Raw genomic sequence first — 21,147 nt, 5'->3', positions numbered from 1 at the left:
ACAACTGGGCGAATGAACTGAACTAAGAAATCAATTTTAAAAATACATAAAATAATGGTTTTTCAGACACAGACACTGGACAACAGACATTGCAGGACAATGATCCATCCATAAGAAGATAAAAAGAAGGTGACTGCGGCAATTTACTGCCTGGAGAGAACTTCTAGTCTACAATACAAGCAGAAGAAAACCCAAATAGACTTTGGTGATCTTTCTGAGCTGAAGAGACAAAGTTAGAAATTCAGGGAGACCAAGGTGAGTAATTAGAGAAGGAACTGGAAACCTACTCCAGTATTCTTGCCTGGAGAATCCCATGGACAGAGAAGCCTGGAGGGCTAAAGTCCATGGGGTCTCAAAGAGTCGGACACAACTGAGCAACTAACACACATATACATAAGGTGAGTAATGGGCTTCTTGGGTGGCTCTGTTGTAAAGAAATTGCCTGCCATATTTACAATAGAACGTGAAAGCAATCTAGATGTTCATCAACAGATGAATGGATAAAGAAGCTGTGGTACATATACACAAAGGAATATTATTCAGCCATAAAAAGGAAAGCCCTTGAGTCAGTTCTAATGAGGTGGATGAACACAGAATCTATTATACAGAGTGAAGTAAGTCAGAAAGAGAAAGATAAATATCATATTCTAACACATATATATACAGAATCTAGGAAAATGGTACTGAAGAATTTACTTACAAGGCAGCAATGGAGAAACAGACACAGAACAGACTTATGGACAAGGGGAGAGGGGAGGAGAGGGTGAGATGTATGGAAAGAGTAACATGGAAACTTACATTACCATATGTAAAATAGATAGCCAACAGGAGTTTGCTGTATGGCTAAGAAACTCAAACAGGGACTCTCTATCAACCTAGAGTGGTGGGATGGGGAGGGAGATAGGAGAGAAGTTCAAAAGGGAGGGAATATATATATACCTATGGCTGATTCAGGTTGAGATTTGACAGAAAAGAACAAAATTCTCTAAAACAAATATCCTTCAAAAAAAAAAAAAAGAATCTACCTGCTAATGCTGAACCCAGGAGACCTGGGTTCAATCCATGGGTCAGGAAGATCCTTTGCAGAAGGGAATGGCAACCCACTCCAGTATTCTTGCTGGCATAATCCCATGGACAGAGGAGCCTGGTAGGTTACAGTCCATGGGGTCACAGTCAGTCAGACATGACTGATGCAACTGAGCATGCACGCAAGGTGAGTAAGAGAAAGTAAAGAACCGAAAAGAAAGTAAGTCAACTCTGGAGATTCCTAAAGGGCGACCATTGTGCCTTCATCCAGGTACTTATGAGCTCGTGCCTATGACTAAACCACTTCAAGTAGTGGAAAGAACTACAGGAAAGGGGTAGGTAGAACAACTCTCAAAGCCACCACAGGTCTGTCTGTGTTTCCATAGCCAGAGTTGAAAGATTTCACAATACAGAGGGAATAAAACAAGAATACTCAGAAGGGCACTGCCTTTGTACAGGGGAAAAATCATCCCTAGAGGAAAGACTACTTTGGTTCTGCCTTCAAAAAGCTCAAAAGCAAGCATTACCGGGTCAAACTGCTCCAAAAGAATTAACTGTGTCCCAGAACAAAGATGAAGAACATTTAAAGGAATGAACAAAACCAGCACCTAACAAGGTAAAAATCAAAATGTCTGGCTTCCGACAAAACTATTAAGATACAGAAAGAAGGAAAATCTGACCCTCGGTGGGGAGGGAAAAAAAAAGAGATCCAGAAATAAGACAGATCGAATCAAGGATACAAATGATAAGAGACATGAAAGACTGGAGGGGGCACAGGGCAAGACCAAAGTCAAGTTTCTAAATGTTAAAAAAAAAACAAAAAATAAAAAACCAAGTGAAAAAATACAATGTGAGATTAAGAGCAGACAAGACAAGGCAAAAAAATAATGAACTTAAAGACACAGTAAAAGAAACTATCCAAATTGAAATATAAAGATTGAGAAAATTAAACAAGAGTATCACTCAGGTGGGAAAGACCAAATCTGATGAAAACTAAAAACCTCCAAATTGAAGCAACCCAAAACATAAGAACAAATAATACCATGGCATATCAAAAACAAGTAGCTTAAAACTGGTAACAGAAAGGACATCTTAAAAGCTGCCCCAGAAGATCCATAATGTAAAACTAGAAACATATAAGCCAGAAGGCAGAGAAGCAACATCTTTAGAGTTTACTGAAACAACACCATCAACTAAGAATTCCATACACAGCAAAACATCTTTCGAAAACAAAGGCAAAATAAAGACATCTTTAGTCATACAAAAGCTGAAGGAATTTATCACCAGCAGATTTGCACTATAAAACCTGCATGTATGCTTCAATATATTTCCATATAAATCATATACAAATATACAAATCGTATATATACAAATATAGATAGAGACACATAATGTTGGTAATGTTTTATTTTCTTCAATAATATTTTTAAAAATCTCAAGTCAAAATTTTCTTGGATATATGTGAAATGCATTCACACATGGATACATGCACTCAATCAATCTTCTAATAATAGACATTTCCTTTGTTACCATATTCTGTCATTTAAAAATCCATGTATATGCAATGGGTGTGCCATTACATTTGTATTTGTATTACATGGGCCAGTTTATAAAAATAGAGTTTGCAAGATTACTTTCCAAAAAGGCGATAACAACTCATATTTCCACTCATAAGGGAATACTATTTTCTGCACAGCAACACCATTTTCTCTACTAGCAACAGATATTACTGGTTGTTTTTTAACTTTTGTCATTTGATGGGTGTGTTGTTATATTTCACTAATATTTCATTTGCATTGCCCAGATGTGACTGGCTAGCTCAGTCAGTGGAGCATGAGATTGTTTAATCTGCATTACCTTGACAACCTGTGAGACGAGACTGAGTGTCTTTTCATGAATTTTACAGCCTTCTAGATTTATTAATTTTCTTTAACGGTTCTTTAAATCTTTTGCCCTTTTTACAGTTGGGCTGATAACCTCTTCTTGTAAAAGGAATCATGTCTTCTATACTGCAACCATTTTTTTCAAACTTATTTGTCTATTATTGTTCAGCTGCTAAGTTGTGGCCAACTCTTTGCAACCCCATGCATTGCAGCACTCCAGGCTTCCCTGTCCTTCACTATACTCCCAGAGCTTGCTCAAACTCATGTCCTTGGTGTCGGTAATGCCATCCAACCATCTCAGCCTCTGTCATTCCCTTCTCTTATTTGTCTATTAAGTTTATGAAAAACACATAAGTTTATTATCCTAATCATTTTTATATGTACAGTTCAGCAGCATTAAGTATATTCACACTGTTGGGCAATCAATCTCCAGAAATCATTTCATTATGCAAAGTGAAACTACAGCATTACACAGCAGCTCTCCACTCTCCCTCCCACCAACCACTGGCAACCACCATTTTACTTTCTGTCTCTACAATTTGGATGAGTCAGGGTAAGTATTTCACAAGTGGAATATAGTATTTTCTTTGTGTCTTGCTTATTTTACTTAGCATAATGTCCTCAAAGTTTATCGATTTTATAGCATGGGCAGGAACTTCCTTCCCTTCCCAGGTTGATTAATATTCAATTGTGGTGATATCTCACTGTGAGTCTTTAAATATATATATATATTTTTTTTTTTTCATTCATTTACTTGGCTGTGCTGGGTCTTAGTTATGGTACATGAGATCTTTTTAGTTCTCATGTGTCATGTGGGATCTAGTCCCTTGTTCAGGAATTGAACCTGGCCCCCTGCATTGGGAGCTCAAGAGTCTTAGCCACCAGACCACAAAAGAAGTCCCGCCACTGTGGTTTTGATTTGCATTTCCATAATTAGTAATGTTGAGCATCTTTTCACATGCTTGTTAGCCATTTATTTATATACCTTCTTTTGAGAAATGTCTATTCAACTACCTGAGTCATTTTTTTAATCTAATTGTTTGCTTTTTTGTTGTTGAATTGTAGGAATCCTTCATATACTCTGGATATTTAACTCCTTATTGGATATATGATTTGCAAATATTTTTACCCATTCCAGAGGTGGCCTTTTCACTTTCTGGACTGTGTCCTTTGATGCACAATAATTTCTAATTTGATACAGGTAAATTTCTCTATCAATTTTTGTTACCTGTGCTTTTAGTGTCATATCCAAGCAATCACTGACAAACCCAGTGTCACAAAGTTTCCCCTCTATGCTTTCTTCTACGTGTTTCAGTTCTTATGTTTATGCCTTTGATCCACTAAAGTTAACTTTTGTATGTTTGGGTAAGGTAAAGATCCAATGTTGTATTTTTGCTTCTGAATATAAAGTTTGCCCAATACCCTTTCTTGAAAAGACTGTTATTTTCCCCACTGAATGGTCTTGGCACTCATCAAAAAACATTTGACCAGGGATACTTTACTAAGATAGTGAAAGAGGATCTTGAGTTCACCTCCTTTCACCGGCACATGAAAATCACAACTATTTACAGAGCCACTACAGATGAGAATGACCTGAAGGCAAGCAGAAAAGATTTTTCAGTACTAAAGACATGAAGAAGGAACCATGAAATGGATAGAAGGAGCAGAAATGCAGTATAGTCAAAATCCACACACCTGGGCAGGCAACCCACAAAAAGGAGAATAATCACAACTGCTGAGTTTCTCCCTAAGGAGTAAAGGATTTGAGCTCCACACTGGGCTCTCCAGTCCAACGGTTCTGCAAAGGGAAAAGGCCCCAGAACATCTAGCCCTGAAGGCCAACTAGGGCTTGAGTACAGAAGAGATGGAGGTCCATAGGAAACAAACCTCTACTCTTTTATATATATGTATATATGTATGTATTTTATTTGGCTGCACTGGGTCTTGGTTGCAGCGTGTGGGATCTAGTTCCCTGACCAGGGATCGAATCCAGGCCTCCTGCATTAGGAGCATGGAGTCTTAGCCACTGGACCAGTGGGGAAGCCCCAAAACTCCACTCTTGACTGGCAACCTTTACAAGAGGCAGAACCTGACAGCCAAAAATGTTAATGTAACAGCCAAAATATGGAAGCAACCTTAAAATCCATAAACAGAACAGATAAAGAATATGTGACACACACACACACACACACTCTTGAATGCTACGCAGCCATAAAAGAAAGAATGAAATCTTGGCATTTGTGACTACACGGATGGATCTAGAGGGTACTATGCCAAGTAAGGTAAATCAAAATGATAAAGACAAATACATGTATACGTAATCTAAAAAACAAAACAGAAACAGATTTAAAAAAAAAAACAGAGAACAGGCAGCTGCCAGAGGGGAAGGAGTAGGGGAAAAAAAAGTTAACTATGTGAAGTAACAAATGCTAATAGCTTGATTGTGGTAATTACAATGTATATTTATATGAAACCACCATATTATACACCTTAAAAATATAAATTTTTGTCAATTATACCTTAATAAAGATGAACTTTTTTAAAAAAAATTCATCACTTATGTGTGCACTATTTCTGGGCTCTATGCTATTCCATTAGTCTATGCTTATTTTACAACCAAAACTATTATTAACTTTCTTATAGTATGCTTTATCATTAAAAGTATTAATTTTTAATAAAATCAGATACATCTCTTGTAACAGCTTCTGAGTTTCTAATCTTAAGGTTTCCTTCACTGTAATTTATAGAGCTAAAACTATAGAATAGCCTTAAATTTTTTTTTTAAGCAAGGCTTTAATCTATCAGGAGGTTATCGTAAGACAGGAACTCAGATTTATTTTCTTCCAGATGGGCAGACATTTTTATCAGTGCCATTTACTACATAATCTAAATCACTGCAGATGGTGACTGCAGCCATGAAATTAAGACGCTTGCTCCTTGGAAGGAAAGTTATGACCAACCTAGACAGCATATTAAAAAGTAGAGACATTACTTTGCCAACAAAGGTCCATCTAGTCAAGGCTATGGTTTTCCCAGTAGTCAGGTATGGATGTGAGAGTTGGACTATAAAGAAAGCTGAGCGCCGAAGAATTGATGCTTTTGTACTGTGGTGTTGGAGAAGACTTCCGAGAGTCCTTTGGATTGCAAGGAGATCCAACCAGTCCGTCCTAAAGATCAGTCCTGAGCGTTCACTGGAAGGCCTGATGTTGAAGCTGAAACTCCAATACTTTGGCCACCTGATGCGAAGAGCTGACTCACTTGAAAAGACCCTGATGCTGGGGAAGATTGAAGGCGGGAGGAGAAGAAGATGACAGAAAATGAGATGGTTGGATGGCTGGATGAGATGGTTGGACAGAGTATGAAATGAGATAGATCACCGCCTAAATGGACATGAGTTTGAGTAAACTCCAGGAGTTGGTGATGGACAGGGAGGCCTGGTGTGCTGCAGTCCATGGGGTTGCAAAGAGTCGGACACAACTGAGCAACTGAACTGAACTCATTTCCTACTGAATTGTAACATTATCTTTACCCTTTATTAAATCTGCACATATTTCTATACATATTTTCTAACTGATCTGTCTATGCCCATACTATATTAATCTGATTTAGAGACTACAATATTCTATACAGAATAGTTGACATACTTCCTTCACTGTTCCATTTCAGCTTCCTTGGCTACTCTCTAAATACACTAGAAAATCTGATAATTTTACCTCTTATGTTCCAATATTAATATCAGTTATTTAATTTTATTGTTTTAATGCATCTATGAGAATCTCTAAATGCAATCTGAATATAAAGGTGATGTGAGCATCTATGTCAAGGTCCTTGTATATATTAATGTTTTGCCATTTAGGGTATTTTCTATAATTTCTATTCTTAATTTGCTTACATTAAAAAAATTTGGAATGGTCTATTTAAAAACTGCAGTTTAGTTGATTTATAGTATCGTATTAGTTAGAAGTGGTCTTAATGAACTCTATGAAATGCCTTTTCAGCAGCTACTGATGGCTTACTATATTCTTTGTTTCATTTGATACTATCTATTATATTAACAAATTTAATACTAATGATCTTTGCATTGATGCAATATATCCTATTGAGTCAAAATGTATAATTAGTCAGTTACTTCATATCTAAATTCTATCAGCTAATATTGTATTTAGAAATTTTGTATTTTTAGAAACAAGTAAGACTGATCTTTTTTGGTAGGTTTTTTTTTTTCCCTTTTCTAGCCAAGATGCAGGACCTGTGCGATCTTAGCTTCCAAACAGGAATTGGACCCATGCACCCTGTAGTGGAAGGGCAGAATCCTAACCACTGGACCGTCAGAGAAGGAGTATTTTTATTCAGGATAAAAGTATGTGTGCTTCACAGAATGCACTGAGTAGTTTTGCATCCTCAATAACATAGAGTAGAGTTTTTTAAAAACTTATATGTTGTTTATAAATTAAATGAAAGTCAGCTGTGAAACCATCTGCTATGCTGCTTCGTTCAAGGACCAACTTTCAATGGCCTTTTCAATCCCTGATAGGGAACTGATAAATTCAAGTTTTCCACTTCTTGGATCAATCCTACTAATTTACATTTTGCTATAAAATTATCCACTTATCTCAATTTTCAACCTTGGCATCATGGCATAACATGTAATATTCTGAAGGTTTGAATATGATTCCATTAATCTCTCCTATATCTGGGTATCTATGATGTTTCCTTTCTCATTCTTAATATTGCATATTTTTACTCCTCTGATTTTTTTCCCCTTATATGAGGTATATCTATTATTAATTCAGCAGTCCTTGTAAAGAACCAGCTCTGGGATTTATCCTTCCCATTGTTTTTGTTTTGCTATTTCCAATTCAATTCCATTAATTATAGTTTTATTTTTAATCCCCATGTCCTAATTGGTTTCAGTTTTATTTTCTTAATCCCTAAATATGGGTACTGAATTCCTTTAGCTTTATTTAGTTAATAATAAAAGTATTTAAACTATAGATTTTCCTCTAAATACCAATGTTTGCCAATAAGATAGAAATATTCTCCTCATTGCTTTCTAAATAGTATGTAATCTTACTTTTTTCTTTAAATCTCACTTTTTATGGTAAAATGTTTTAAGTCCATCAATACAAGAATGAATACACACACGATTGAATATTACACAACAGTTTAATCTGTTATTATCCATCATGAACTGGATGGATAATTTATCAACATGCATAGATCTAAAGGAGCTTCCCTGGTGGCTCAGGCAGTAAAAGCATCCACTTGCAATGCAGGATATCCAGGTTTGATCCCTGGGTCAGGAAGATTCCCTGGAGAAGGAAATGGCAACCCACTTCAGCACTCTTGCCTGGAAAATTCCATGGATGGAGGAATTTCACAGGCTACAGTCCATGGGGTCGCAGAGTCAGACACGACTGAGTGATTTCACTTTTACTTTTCATAGATCTAAAGGCCATAATGTTGAATGGAAAAAAAGGAAGATGCACAATGTTACATTCTCTATGATACTACTGAAGTAAAAATTTAAAACACCAGAGAGAGATAAATTAGGAATTTGGGATTAGCAGATACAAAGTACTATATGTAAAATAGATAAGCAAGGTCCTACTGTATAGTACTGTATAGTACAGGGAACTGTATTATCTTGTAATAAACTATCATGGAAAACAAGATGAAAAAGAATGTATATGTATAACAGAATCACTTTGCTCTACACCAGAAACTAATACAACATTGTAAATTAACTATACTTAAATTTAAAAAAAGAAGAAAAAGAAAAGTTCAACCAAAAAAAAAAAAGATAACAATAGGACATTGTATCTATCTGTATGTACACATCCGTTGTAAAAGCACAAAAATATAGCCTTGAAGGTTATATACTCTGAATGTTGCCTCAGAGCAAAGAAGAAAAGGGGACTAGGGAAAGATTACTTCTCTCTGTTCTGCAATTAATGTTCTGGTATTTAAACAACTTAATGAGAATTAATAGATGTAAAAAAAAAGCTAACCATTTGTATCAAGGTTATTTAGTATTCTCTATAATTAAAGACAACACTATCAAAACAGAAGGCCCTTAATATTCTAGTTATTTAGCTTTACTTAGTTAATTCACTATGGTAACAAAATCATTCTTTTTCCCTTCTGTTGATAAAGAAAATTGAGAGTAGGGCATTCAGATAAAGGAGGGTAAGACAACAGGAGTCATCAGCTACTTCAATTTCCTCTGAAAGTGTACACCAAAAGAAAGAAGGCATGCATGCTTTCATTCTGGTCTGAAAGTCTGTTCAAGGGAGACAGGAACTAGACATTAGAAAAGACAAGCAACATGAAAGCAGTAAAAACAGTAACTACATGAAAAAGCTATTTGTTCAGTCTACAGATGTAGAACCCACAAAACTCTAAGACTCCATTAGAAGCTTGTGGATCAAAGGATGGGAATCACTACTAGAGTGAAAGAAAAAAAAAATCAAACTTTGGGTGGAAACTAAAGCTTTCCATAACTTGACCTCAATGTGCAATCTTTATCAGGCAACTTTTCCCCTCTTTCTACCATATCTAGACAATCTGAAATCTCCTCAGTCTGTACGATGTACAGCTTTGGCAGGGACTCAACTGCTCATTCACAGATTTAAAACTGCTTCTGAAGATACTACTTTTAAGGCGGTGGGGTATATTTTAGCAGTACAATCCCCAAGTTTCAGGCCCCAAATTTTAACCTGGTCATCCTACTAACAGAATAGTAGATATTCAAATTTTAATATTGGAAAAGCATAGGGACCAGTATTATCAATATTTGTTATATATCAGACATATTAATAGTTGATAACATAAGGAGAATCTTTTAATATTGAAAAACTGCCTGTAATCCATTAGCTAGCCTATTCCAAGATCACGGCATCTGGTCCCATCACTTCACAGCAAATAGATGGGGAAAAAGTGGCAAATTTTATTTTGGGGGCTCCAAAATCACTGTGGACAGTGACTTCAGACACAAAATTAAAAGACACTCCTTGGAAGAAGAGGTATGACAAACGTAGTGTGTCAGATAATTACTCAGTCGTGTCCAACTCTTTGTGACCTCATGGACTATAGCCCACCAGGCTCCTCTGTCCGTGGGGATTTTCCAGGCAAGAATTCTAGAGAGGGCTGCCATGCTCTCCTCCAGGGAATCTTTCCGACCCAGGGACTGAACCCAGGTCTCCCGCATTGCAAGTGACTGCTATACCACCTGAGCCACCAGGGAAGCCACGACCAACCTGACAGCACATTAAAGAGCAGAGACGTCCTTTGCTGCCTAAGATCCATACAGTCAAAGCTACTGGTTTTCTAGTAGCCGTGTAAGAGTTGGACCATAAAGAAGGCTGGGCACCAAAGAATTGATGCTTTGGAGAATACTCTTGAGAGTCCTTTGGACAGCAAGGAGATCAATCCAGTCAGTCCTAAAGGAATCAACCCTGAATATTCATTGGGAAAACTGATAGTGAAGCTGAAGCTCTAACACTTTGGCCACCTGATGCAAAGAGCCAACTCTGGAAAAGACCTCAAGGCTAGGAAAGATTGAGGGCAGGAGGAGAAGGGGTGACAGAGGATGAGATGGTTGGATGGCATCACCAACTCAATGGATACGAGTTTGAGCAAACTACCGGAGATAGTGAAGGACGGGGAAGCCTGGTGTGCTGTAGTCCATGGGGTTACAAAGAACTGGACACAACTTAGCTAATGAATATCAAGTCTATTCTAAAATGTAAAGCTATTTATAAAGAATCAGAGTCAAGAAACTGTGAGAAAAAAAATTATGTCAGGAGAACTAGTTGCTAATTTACTGGCTGCACAGAAGATAAATATGAATCCAGAATAAAGTCTGTAACAGCAGATGGCAGAACTCTTCAATATTTTTTAACAAAAATATGGATAAAGACACAGAAGGCAGGCTAGTGAAATCTAATTATAAAAATAATTTTACCAAAAAAAGTTTATTTAGGAAAGTGAGCTAAAATTAACAAGGATGGATGTAATATTCTATATTGGGATTCAGAGAGTCTACTGTCTAAAGTAAGGCCAGAAAAGAGTTTCAAGTATTTAGATTCTAGATGCTACAGAAAATGAATGAAACAACAGTACAGTTCTTGCTCAATTTATCAACAGAACAACAGGTTTCAGAACAAAAAGAGTAGCCAGTTTTATTGTACTCATAAACTAAGTAATTATATCTCCAGTGTATTATTTATGAAGAATACTAAAAGCTACAGAATACAAATGCCTTCCACAGTCTTAAATAATGTGAAAATTGTATCATGATAAGACAACACTATGGCTAAAAGTAAAGCTGTCAAAGCAAGCCTAATTAAAGGCCTGGTTCAAATCCAAGCTCCACTATGTCCTAGGTTTGTGACAAGTGTTAAGTCACTTCTCTGTTCCTCAGTTCCCTTATCCATAAAACTGACATCATTACAGAAGTCTACCTTGTGAAGCTGTGGGTATAACACATATGTTAACATATATTGATATAAATTACTTGGAACAGTGACAGTAAGCACTCAATAAACCACAAGTAAGAAAAGTTAGACAGCAGAAGGCAAAAGCTGGAGGACTAGAGGGGAGTTCCTGGAGGTCCAGTGATTAGGCCGCAGCACTTTTAGGACGCAGCACTTTTACTGCCTAGGCCTTGGTTCAATCCCTGGCTAGGGATCAAAGATTATGCAAGCCTCAGCATATGCCACCACCCCCCACCCAAAAAAGTCCTGGAAGGTCGGATATCCCCCATCATTGTTACACACAGAGGCTTGAAGCCCAACCGTTAGGTGTTTCAAAGGACAGCATTTTGGCCCAAAATCAGTTCTAATATTCTCTGACTACAGAAAAATTGATTTGTCTGTCAGTTTCAGCCTACACAACTGTTCCATTACTACAACTAATCTGATTAGTTCAACTGTACTATTTTAAATATTAGGTTTTAAAATGATTTCAACTACAATAAGCTTATAGCTAATTTTTCCATATTTACAACAGAATAAAATTGCTACCCAACAAAAGCAAGCCAAAAATATTGACAATGGAAGTATCAGTGAAAAGAGTACAATAATAAGGAGAAAGATTTGGATTTCTTCTAAGTGTTTGTGGATACTTTTAATTTATAAAATCTGCTGTTGAGGACTTACTTTTAAGAACTGTTTCTTGTCCTTTAAACAAATATTCTAGCAAACACAAACTCTTTAAAATCTTTGCACAGATCTCACAGTGTTATAGCTCTTTCCTTAATCATTCTTAATTTTCCTTCAAACCATAAAACAGAAAATGAAATTTAGTTTTAATCTAATTTTCCTCTTCCTGGTGCAAGTGGTAAAGAATCCGCCTGCCAAAGCAGGAGATGCAAGAGACACCAGTTCGATCCCTGGGTCAGGAAGATCCCCTGGAGAAAGACATGGCAACCCATTCCTGTGGGTTCCTGCCTAGAAAATTCCATGGACAGAGGAGCCTGGTAGGCTACAGTCCTTGGGGTCGCAAAGAGCTGGGCATGACTGAGCGCACACACATGTGCACACACACATCTGTCCCACTGATCCTTAACGGTCTAATTAATGACAGGCTTATTAAGTCTACTAAGAGAACTGTATGATCCAACATCCGCTGGATCATCGAAAAAGCAAGAGAGTTCCAGAGAAACCTCTATTTCTGCTTTATTGACACCTTTGTGTGGATCACAATAAACTGTGGAAAATTCTGAAAGAGATGGGAATACCAGACCACCTGACCTGCCTCTTGAGAATCCTGTATACAGGTCAGGAAGCAACAGTTAGAACTGGACATGGAACAACAGACTGGTTCCAAATAGGAAAAGAAGTACGTCCAGGCTGTATATTGTCACCCTGCTTATTTAACTTCATCATGAGAAACGCTGGGATGGAAGAAGCACAAGCTGGAATCAAGATTGCTGGGAGAAATATTAATAACCTCAGATATGTAGATGACACCACCCTTATGACAGAAAGTGAAGAACTAAAGAGCCCCTTGATGAACGTGAAAGAGGAGAGTGAAAAAGTTGGCTTAAAGCTCAACACTCAGAAACTTAAGATCATGGCATCTGGTCCTGTCACTTCATGGCAAATAGATGGGGAAACAGTGGAAACAGTGGCTGACTTTGTTTTGGGGGACTCCAAAATCACTGCAGATGGTGAATGCAGCCATGAAATTAAAAGACACTTACTCCTTGGAAGGAAAGTTATGACCAACCTAGACAGCATATTAAAAAGCAGAGACACTACTTTGTCAACAAAGGTCCATCCAGTCAAAGCTATGGTTTTTCCAGTATTCATGTATGGATGTGAGAGTTGGACTATAAAGAAAACTGAGCTCTGAAGAATTGATGCTCTTGAACTGTGGTGGTAGAGAAGACTCTTGAGAGTCCCTTGGACTGCAAGGAGATCCAACTCTCTCCTAAGGGAGTCAGTCCTGGGTGTTCACTGGAAGGACTGATGCTAAAGCTGAAACTCCAATACTTTGGCCACCTCAAGTGAAGAGTTGACTCATTGGAGGGGACCCTGATGCTGGGAGGGATTGGGGGCAGGAGGAAAAGGGGACGACAGAGGATGAGATGGTTGGATGGCATCACTGACTCGATGGACGTGAGTCTGAGTGAACCCCGGGAGTTGCTGATGGACAGGGAGGCCTGGCGTGCTGCAATTCATGGGGTCGCAAAGAGTCGAACACGACTAAGCAACTAAACTGAACTGAACAGAAGCAAAAACCAGCTGATGGTACTTTTTACCTTAAGTCACTTCTGAGCAAGATGGAAAGGTAATTAAAAGACTATCAACATTATGGAATATTAACAGAATATAACATTAAAACTAGTTTAGAACATGTAGAATCATAGAAAAACAAAGGCAACTGCCATATTCGAATGAGAAACATTCTAAGAAATCTTGTCTATTTTTTGTCTTTATCAGAATACTGTTGATTATTTTTAAAAGAATCAAAATTTATTCATCTAAATAATGCCTCTGCTAAAAATATTAGCAATTCTTCCTTCAGGATTTTACAGGTAAAAACTGCAGGAACCTGTATTACTTTATGCCACAATTAGTCCCATATTTTCACCATATTGGCATATTTCAGGAGTGCGCTAGCACCAGAACTTAGAGGTTAATTTAACAAAGGCCTAATCAAGTATAGGTCAGGTACTATATATCTAGGGCGGGTGGCAGCACTGTTCAATTCTCCACCCTACTTGCCCTTTTGAATGAATAGTCATCTACACTCGACTTTACCAACATTCTCCAACACCCTGTAATTCTTTTATGCTCCTGAAATAACTAATTTGAATGTCAGTGGCCTGTCAATCCTCCTCAATCACAAGTCATCTAACTCTTAAACCTCAGTGCCTTTTTAGAGTACCTCTTCATGTTCTATATTCTATCAGTTACCAAATTCTACCACTTACCTCTGCTCAATCACTTCTCAACTCACATTTCTTCTAGGTCTCCACCTAAACTGACGCTTTTATTTCACATCTGGATTATTTAATGAGAATGCCTATTGACAGACAACTGTTGACATCCGGCCCCCATCCCGTCAGCTCACCTTGAGCTGGCACAGAGTATTCTGCTAGCTTCCTAACTTCGACACTTCTCTGCTTCTAAGTTCTCCAGCCATACAGGAGCTTGCCCAGCACTAGCTAACACAACAGAAGGACAATCGCAATCAGTGAAGCCTGAGAATAGGTAGAAAAACTCCCCAGCTACCTTTCATTTGCTGGGACAATTCAGAGGCAGTTCTACAAAAATTTCCACAGGATTAAACCCCCAGTTGCCCATCTCTGGCTTTTTCCCCCTTTCCTGACTCTTTACCCTTGTGCTTCCTGGCATCTCACCTGCATTCACGTTATATCCAGGTCTGCTTTCAAGATAGCACTTCAGAGGAACTGTAAGAGTCACAGAAGTGACACTATCAAGATCTTGCTTAGCCTAAAGCTGCCCAGGTGTTCTCTTGGTCTCAATCCTCTCCCAAATCACAGCTCATTCCGCATTCATGTGGACCACATACTGTGCGTGTGTGGTAAGTCGCTTCAGTCGAGTCCGACTCTTTGTGACCCTATGGACTGTAGCCCACCAGGTTCCTCTGTCCATGGGATTTTTCAGGCAAGAATACTGGAGTTGGTTGCCGTGCCCTCCTCCAGGGATCGAACCTTCATCTCTTATGTCTCCTGCATTGGCAGGTTTTTTTTTTTTTTTTTACCACTAGCACCACCTGGGAAGCCTGAAACACACACCTCTTCTAACAAAACATCTTCAATGAAGGCTTTTGAAATTTGTCTTTTTCATCTCTTACTAGCTTATATAAACCATAACTTATTATCAGCCAAATTCTCAAATATAAGTTGTACCTTCCCAGGAACGCGATAATCTGTTCATTAGCAATGTCCTCCTGTTGAAAATCCTGCAAAGCTCACACATGTCAAATATCATCTCTATCAAGATTGAATCACAAGTAATGTCTTCTTCACCTGAATTCCTGATTATAATACCATAGCATGATTATATGATTATAATACCATAAATACCTGATTATAATACCATAATACCATATACAACCTTACCATAGTTGTGTAAAAAATTACCCAAGCCTGACTACAAACCTGACTCTAAGGGCTGAAACCATGTTACACTCTTCTTTATTTTCCAGAGGGCTTTCCGTGATAGACCCACAGAAACTGACCTACTTGGCATTCTAAAGTAACTTTTGAAAAGAACAGTTATTTTGACATATGCATTGTCTCTTAAGTATTAGCTCTCCTGATACACACATGCTCTTACACACACACTATATTGTAAAAAATTCATGCTTTTTATAGACAAACCAACTATATTCATCTCATTCTGTTTGCAACTACTTATCAAAATGCTCCTGAAATTGCATGCAGACTTGAAAAGTTTAAAAACTGTATGAGGGACTTCGCTGTGGTCCAGTGGTTAAGACTCCGAGTTCCTAATGCAGGGGGCCTGAGTCTGATCCCTGGCCAGGCAACTAGATGCCACATGCCACAACTAAGATCCAGTGCAGCCAAATTAAAAAAAAAAAAAAAAAGTCAAACAAAAAATCTACACTAAAAAAAGCTGCTATTTATCCCTTTATTTTTTAGACATGACTATATTTCACAGTTCTCCCCAAAAATCTTTCACCATTTATGCTCTTCATTTCCTTTAAGAGTCCACAGTCTGTCACGTTACAGTTCACTGTGCTCTAAAATCTAGCTGAATTCCAATGTATATCAAAGGTTACTTCAGGCTTTAGAGAAATTCTAATCCTTCCACAATCTCAAAATGTCTCTGTTGTGGGAAAAGGCTTTACTTCTTGGAATTCCTAACTCAGAGAACAGGCATGAGGATCAAATAAGATTGTATATCTGAAAAGTCACTGAAGATTATAACAGCAATACATAAACCTTAAAATTATCTCCTCAATGTTGTATTTCAAACGATTAAAATAATTTATCTACTACAATCTAATGCCATTGAATGCATTTACATTTTTGGTTACAAATAGGTTATAAAGAATCACAAAAGACAAAAAAGTGAAAGCTGGCTCTAAACCAGATCAAAAATAAGAAGCAATGTTAAGCAGACAATCTCTCTTGCATATGGCAAGAGGTCAAATAATTTATTTGTGGAATATTTCTTGTACTGTCCATTTTTTTTCAATCCTGCCAAAGTAAAGTAATATAAAGCCCCTGATGTAGTACAATTTATTCCTAATACTTTTTCTTAAGATTAGCATTTCAGTAAGAGTCCCATTTTCCCTCATGTTTATATTAACAGCATGAATTCACTAACAATATTCACATTATGTTCAGACCAAATAGCTTATTTGCTTTGGTCAGACCTTTCCAGATGACACATTTGCTTCAACCAGAAACGAACTAGGACAGCCTCATTATATTTTTAAAGAGATTTTCCTTAAAAGAAAAATAATCTGATCAAACTAAAAAATTCTACAATTCTATACATCTATTAAGCAAGAAGTCTAGAGATCCTTGTGGTAAAATTCAGTTTAGAGCCTACGCGCCTGCCGGTGTTGTCACCACTGTCCCAATTTTCCTGGCCTTATATTGATTATATGAAACCGTAAACCCTAAAAATACTTGTGTAAAGCACCAGAGTCACCCAACAATCATTCAAAAGAAGAGCATTTTATAGTGGGTAAATATGTAAGAGTAAAGGTCTGCGAAACCACACACCATGGAAACTGACTCAAACAAAAGCTGCGGATGGACAGACCGCAAGGGCTACCGTAACCTCTGAAAACAGTCGGGATTAAATATTCATCGAAGAAAAATTCCAGGGACGACGACGCCTAGGTTTTCCCGCTGACAACAAAGAATAACGGGGCCCCTGGGGCTGCACGAATGGGTCCGATCACCCCAACTGCGCCGCAAAGCGAAACCAGAACCCCGGAGCCAGCGCGCTGCGGGGCTTCCAGTCTTCCGCGCCCACCGTGCCGGGCTGGCAAGCTGGAATGCGGACCGAGGAAGGAGCGGAGACCTTCTCAGGGACTCCCCTCACCTCCCCCGGCCTTCCAGGGAAGGGCCCCCTGGGAACCCTTCCTCAAATGTACGACTGACTCGCGTCCTCCGCCGACCCCTACCGGGGCGGCCACCAATCATGAGCGCAGAGCACTGGAGGGCTCTAGGCCTTCTACCCACACGCGCGCTCACCACCATCCGGAATCAAGAAAAAGAGGCCGCTACAGCAGCCACAGCCCCGGTGCGCGGCAGCGAGAACACAGATCGGCCCCTGGCTGCAGGCGGGCGCCCTTCGGCCCTGAGCCCCTCCCAGCAGCGTCGCGCTCACCTCCAAGGCCTTCCCCACGGGCCCCGCCAGCGCGGCCAACGGTGGCCTGTGGCCGCACCTTCACCAACTCCTCTTTTCTTCTCCTGACCTAGGAAACGGGAGGCGTCGCGTCCTGGGCGCCGGAAAACAGCTCCGCGGCTTAGCCCGCTGGCTCCCCGCCTCCCGCACCCACCACTTCCCGCAGCAGCTACCGCTCCTTCCGGTGTCTCAGCCGTCGCCGCAGGCGTCTGGGGAGTTGCGGGAGGGAGGGGAGGGGCGGGGCTACGAAGAGAGCCCGCCCCGGCTCTGGGGCGTGGCCGCGGCGGCCGGATCCAGGTGCGGAGACCCAGGCTGCTGTCCCCGCTGAGACTTCCTAAGGAGCTAGCGGCTCGGGGACCGTGTACCTGTAGAGCAGTTTTGGATTTGAAACACTTCGTTTCTACACGAGTTCTCGCCGTCTTGTTCAGTCACACTACGACCATTAACAGGTCTGTCTCGATGCATTACAGAATTTGCGTTTAGGCTGCCCACTAAAGGGGCAAAGAAATAGTTTACTTAATTCAACACTTTTCCTTCCTCTCTTTCTTCTCCCAGCATCTTAGGACCTAGACTCTCTGATAGTCATTGTGTTTCTTCTTCCACTTCTACAAAGTAGAAATTCATCTCTCCCATTTTCCCTTAGGCCAAAATCAAGATCAGACCAAATATTTATTGAAACCTTAGTATCTGCTTAGTGACTAGAGCATTTAAAGAGATCTGCCTTCTATTAATAATTAATGGACCTGTTAAAATCCATTCAATTGATTAATATGCAAACAATAAAACAGTTAATATTAATTGTTCCAACTGTCAATTTCAACGTGTCTGTTTATCTCTAACTTTTTGGTCTCCAAAATGGGAGCTGTACTCAAGTGTTATGTAAGATGATCAATCTCTGTCAGAAACAAATAGAGAATATGGGAGCTTCTAATTCTATCAATTTATATCAAAGGTTAGTTCAGCATCTTTGATATGGTAAAAATGAAAGAAATGAATTTTTGCCATCATCTTACGTAGGAATTGTCACCAAGTCCTCAGTTTGCACCACAACCTATCCTGGGTTAACTGAAGGTCAGGATATTTCAAAATATTGCAGTTTACATGCTGGAAGATCTCAGCAATGTGTTTAATTTTTATTTCATGAAACCATTGGTTCCCTGATACCTTGTAGCAAAGTACTGTCTGACAAAAGGAGAGTTTTATAGGTTTATTTGAAAAAAGACATTTAAAATTTTATGAACCTTTCTGGTGATAAGTGGCTGTTGTTAGCAATGCTAACAACAAAACAACTTTTTAATGTATACATTTTCCTATGGCCCTAGAGTAAAAGCTGTGTTTCAAAAATAAGTGAGAACTGCTTTTTGAAAGAAACTTGTGCAATGAAGAGAGCATTTTGAAAAAGGAGGTTTGAGACTGTTTCCATTATTAAGTAATACTGCTGGCAAAAATTGTCACCTATTAAAAAGTCATCTCTGCATCAAAAGACACTATAAAGAGATGAAGAAGTTAAGCCAGCAAATAGGAGAAAATATTTGAAATATGTATCAATGTAACTAATAAAGGGCTCATATATAAATGTGTGTATATATATATATATATATTTCCATGAATCATTAAGACACTCAATAGACAAAAGACAAAAGTCATTGCTCCAAAAATTCCTGTGTTGAAAATGTTTCAGTTATGTTATGATATTGCAGAGTTTGAGCAAATTTAGCTCAGACCCAAAGTCTTCCCACCAACCTGCTTAATAACCAACATCTTCTTTTCTCTTTGACTTATCTGTCTTTCAGGAATTCTAGGACAAAGGGAAAACAGATGATGTGACTTTTCAAGACAGTTGTGACTCATTGCCGAGATGACAACAGGCAACTGCCTTTCATTTGGACACCAGGTCAAGTCCTTGCTATGGATCAGTCCTTAAAAATGAAGCAAATTCACACTGACAATGCAGTAGCTCTCCCACTTTTAACTTTCATGGATTCCCACCCTTCCTGCCAACCCCTGGTTTACATTTATCCTTTTATCCCTATATATCTAGAATCTTTAATTCCTTACTTTTCTTCAAACAATACCTCAACAATAGGCTATAAGAAAGGATGCTGTCACTGGGAAATCTATCAACTCCCTCTCAGACAGGAGAGATTATACATTCCATAGAGTGGACACCCAGCTGAATCACATTAATTCTGGCACAGAACTATGGAAGTGCCACTTGTGTCCAGGCTATATGAACTGTACACCCTGAAGTCATGTATCAGGCCAGATAGTGAAGGCTCTCCAAATGGGATGGGGAGTGGGGCAGAGGGAGGGAATGAACATCGAAACAAATACCTTCTCATTTTTGCAACTAAGGGCAAGTAAAATAGCAAAGCACAAAACATACATTTCAATGCTCCTTAAAAGCCTTTTCAAATGCTGTTCTCTCAGATACACTTGTATCAGATATAATTTGACCAGATACTCCAAACTCCAATCCCTCATTTACCTAACTCCTACCTAGATATTCCCTGTTTAAAGGAGCACTCTTGAGAACTTCCCAGGTGGTCCAAGCAGTTAAGAATCTGCCTTGCAATGCAGGGGGCTCAGGTTTGATTCCTGGTCAAGGAACTAAGGTCCCACATGCCGCAGAGCAACTAAACAGATGAACCACAACTGGAGAGTCCGTGTGCTACAACAAAAGATCCCATGCGCCATTTAAGACCTGACACAGCTGAATAAATAAACAAACATTAAAGAAAAACAAAGTAGCATTCCTAAAATAAAGTAGCACTCTTCACTCCATTATTTCTCATTTTAGTATCCCATTTGTTTCCTTCAGAGAATTTATTATGAATGTGAATTATTTCAAGATTTTTGTGTGCATTTAATTCTTCGCCTATTTTCTCTGAACTGTATTTCTCTCTTGTTCTCAATATTCTCAGAGATTAGTACTGAAGGACACAAACCTTTGTTGGCTTTTAACTGGAGGCAGTTGACATCGGCCCCCTGGTGGATATTTGGCGACATCCTTCAATAGGACTGGAGAAAAAAAGAATCACATTCCTTTGCATTAACCTGACAGAGGAGTCCAAAATGTTATCAGTGACACTGTTGAGAAACCATGTTTAAACTAAAACTGATGCTTTAGAATATGTCTTTGGTTATAAGTGACAGATAAGATAAGGTAAATAGTCACGCAGTGGTGTCCGACTCTTTGCAACCCCATGGACTATACCCACCAGGCTCCTCTGTTCATGGAATTCTCCAGGCAAGGATACTGGAGTGGGTAGCCATTCCCTTCTCTAGGAGATCTTCCTGACCCAGGGATCAAACCAGGGTCTCCAGCATTGCAGGCAGATTCTTTACCATCTGAGCTACTGCTGCTGCTG

The 21,147-nt window shown here is 38.9% G+C and overlaps 1 protein-coding gene across 4 annotated transcripts in view; it reads right to left on the bottom strand.

Annotated features, from left to right (window-relative positions):
- USP33 (ubiquitin specific peptidase 33) overlaps positions 1-18,009 on the bottom strand; it is a 64,687-nt gene extending 46,678 nt beyond the window's left edge. For 2 of the 4 annotated variants that reach the window (XM_040232527.1, XM_040232528.1), the window contains exon 1: positions 17,759-18,009. The gene's annotated coding sequence lies outside the window, so the exon portion shown is untranslated. The remainder of the gene's footprint in view (positions 1-17,758) is intronic. The other 2 variants (XM_040232529.1, XM_040232530.1) reach the window with 1 other exon arrangement.
- Between the last annotated feature and the right edge of the window lie 3,138 nt (positions 18,010-21,147).

This window comes from Oryx dammah, unplaced genomic scaffold (genome assembly GCF_014754425.2).
Source record: "Oryx dammah isolate SB20612 unplaced genomic scaffold, SCBI_Odam_1.1 HiC_scaffold_28, whole genome shotgun sequence".
NCBI lineage: Eukaryota > Metazoa > Chordata > Mammalia > Artiodactyla > Bovidae > Oryx > Oryx dammah.
The sequence above is the reverse complement of the archived record's forward strand: the minus strand, read 5'-3'. Positions and strand labels throughout refer to the sequence as shown.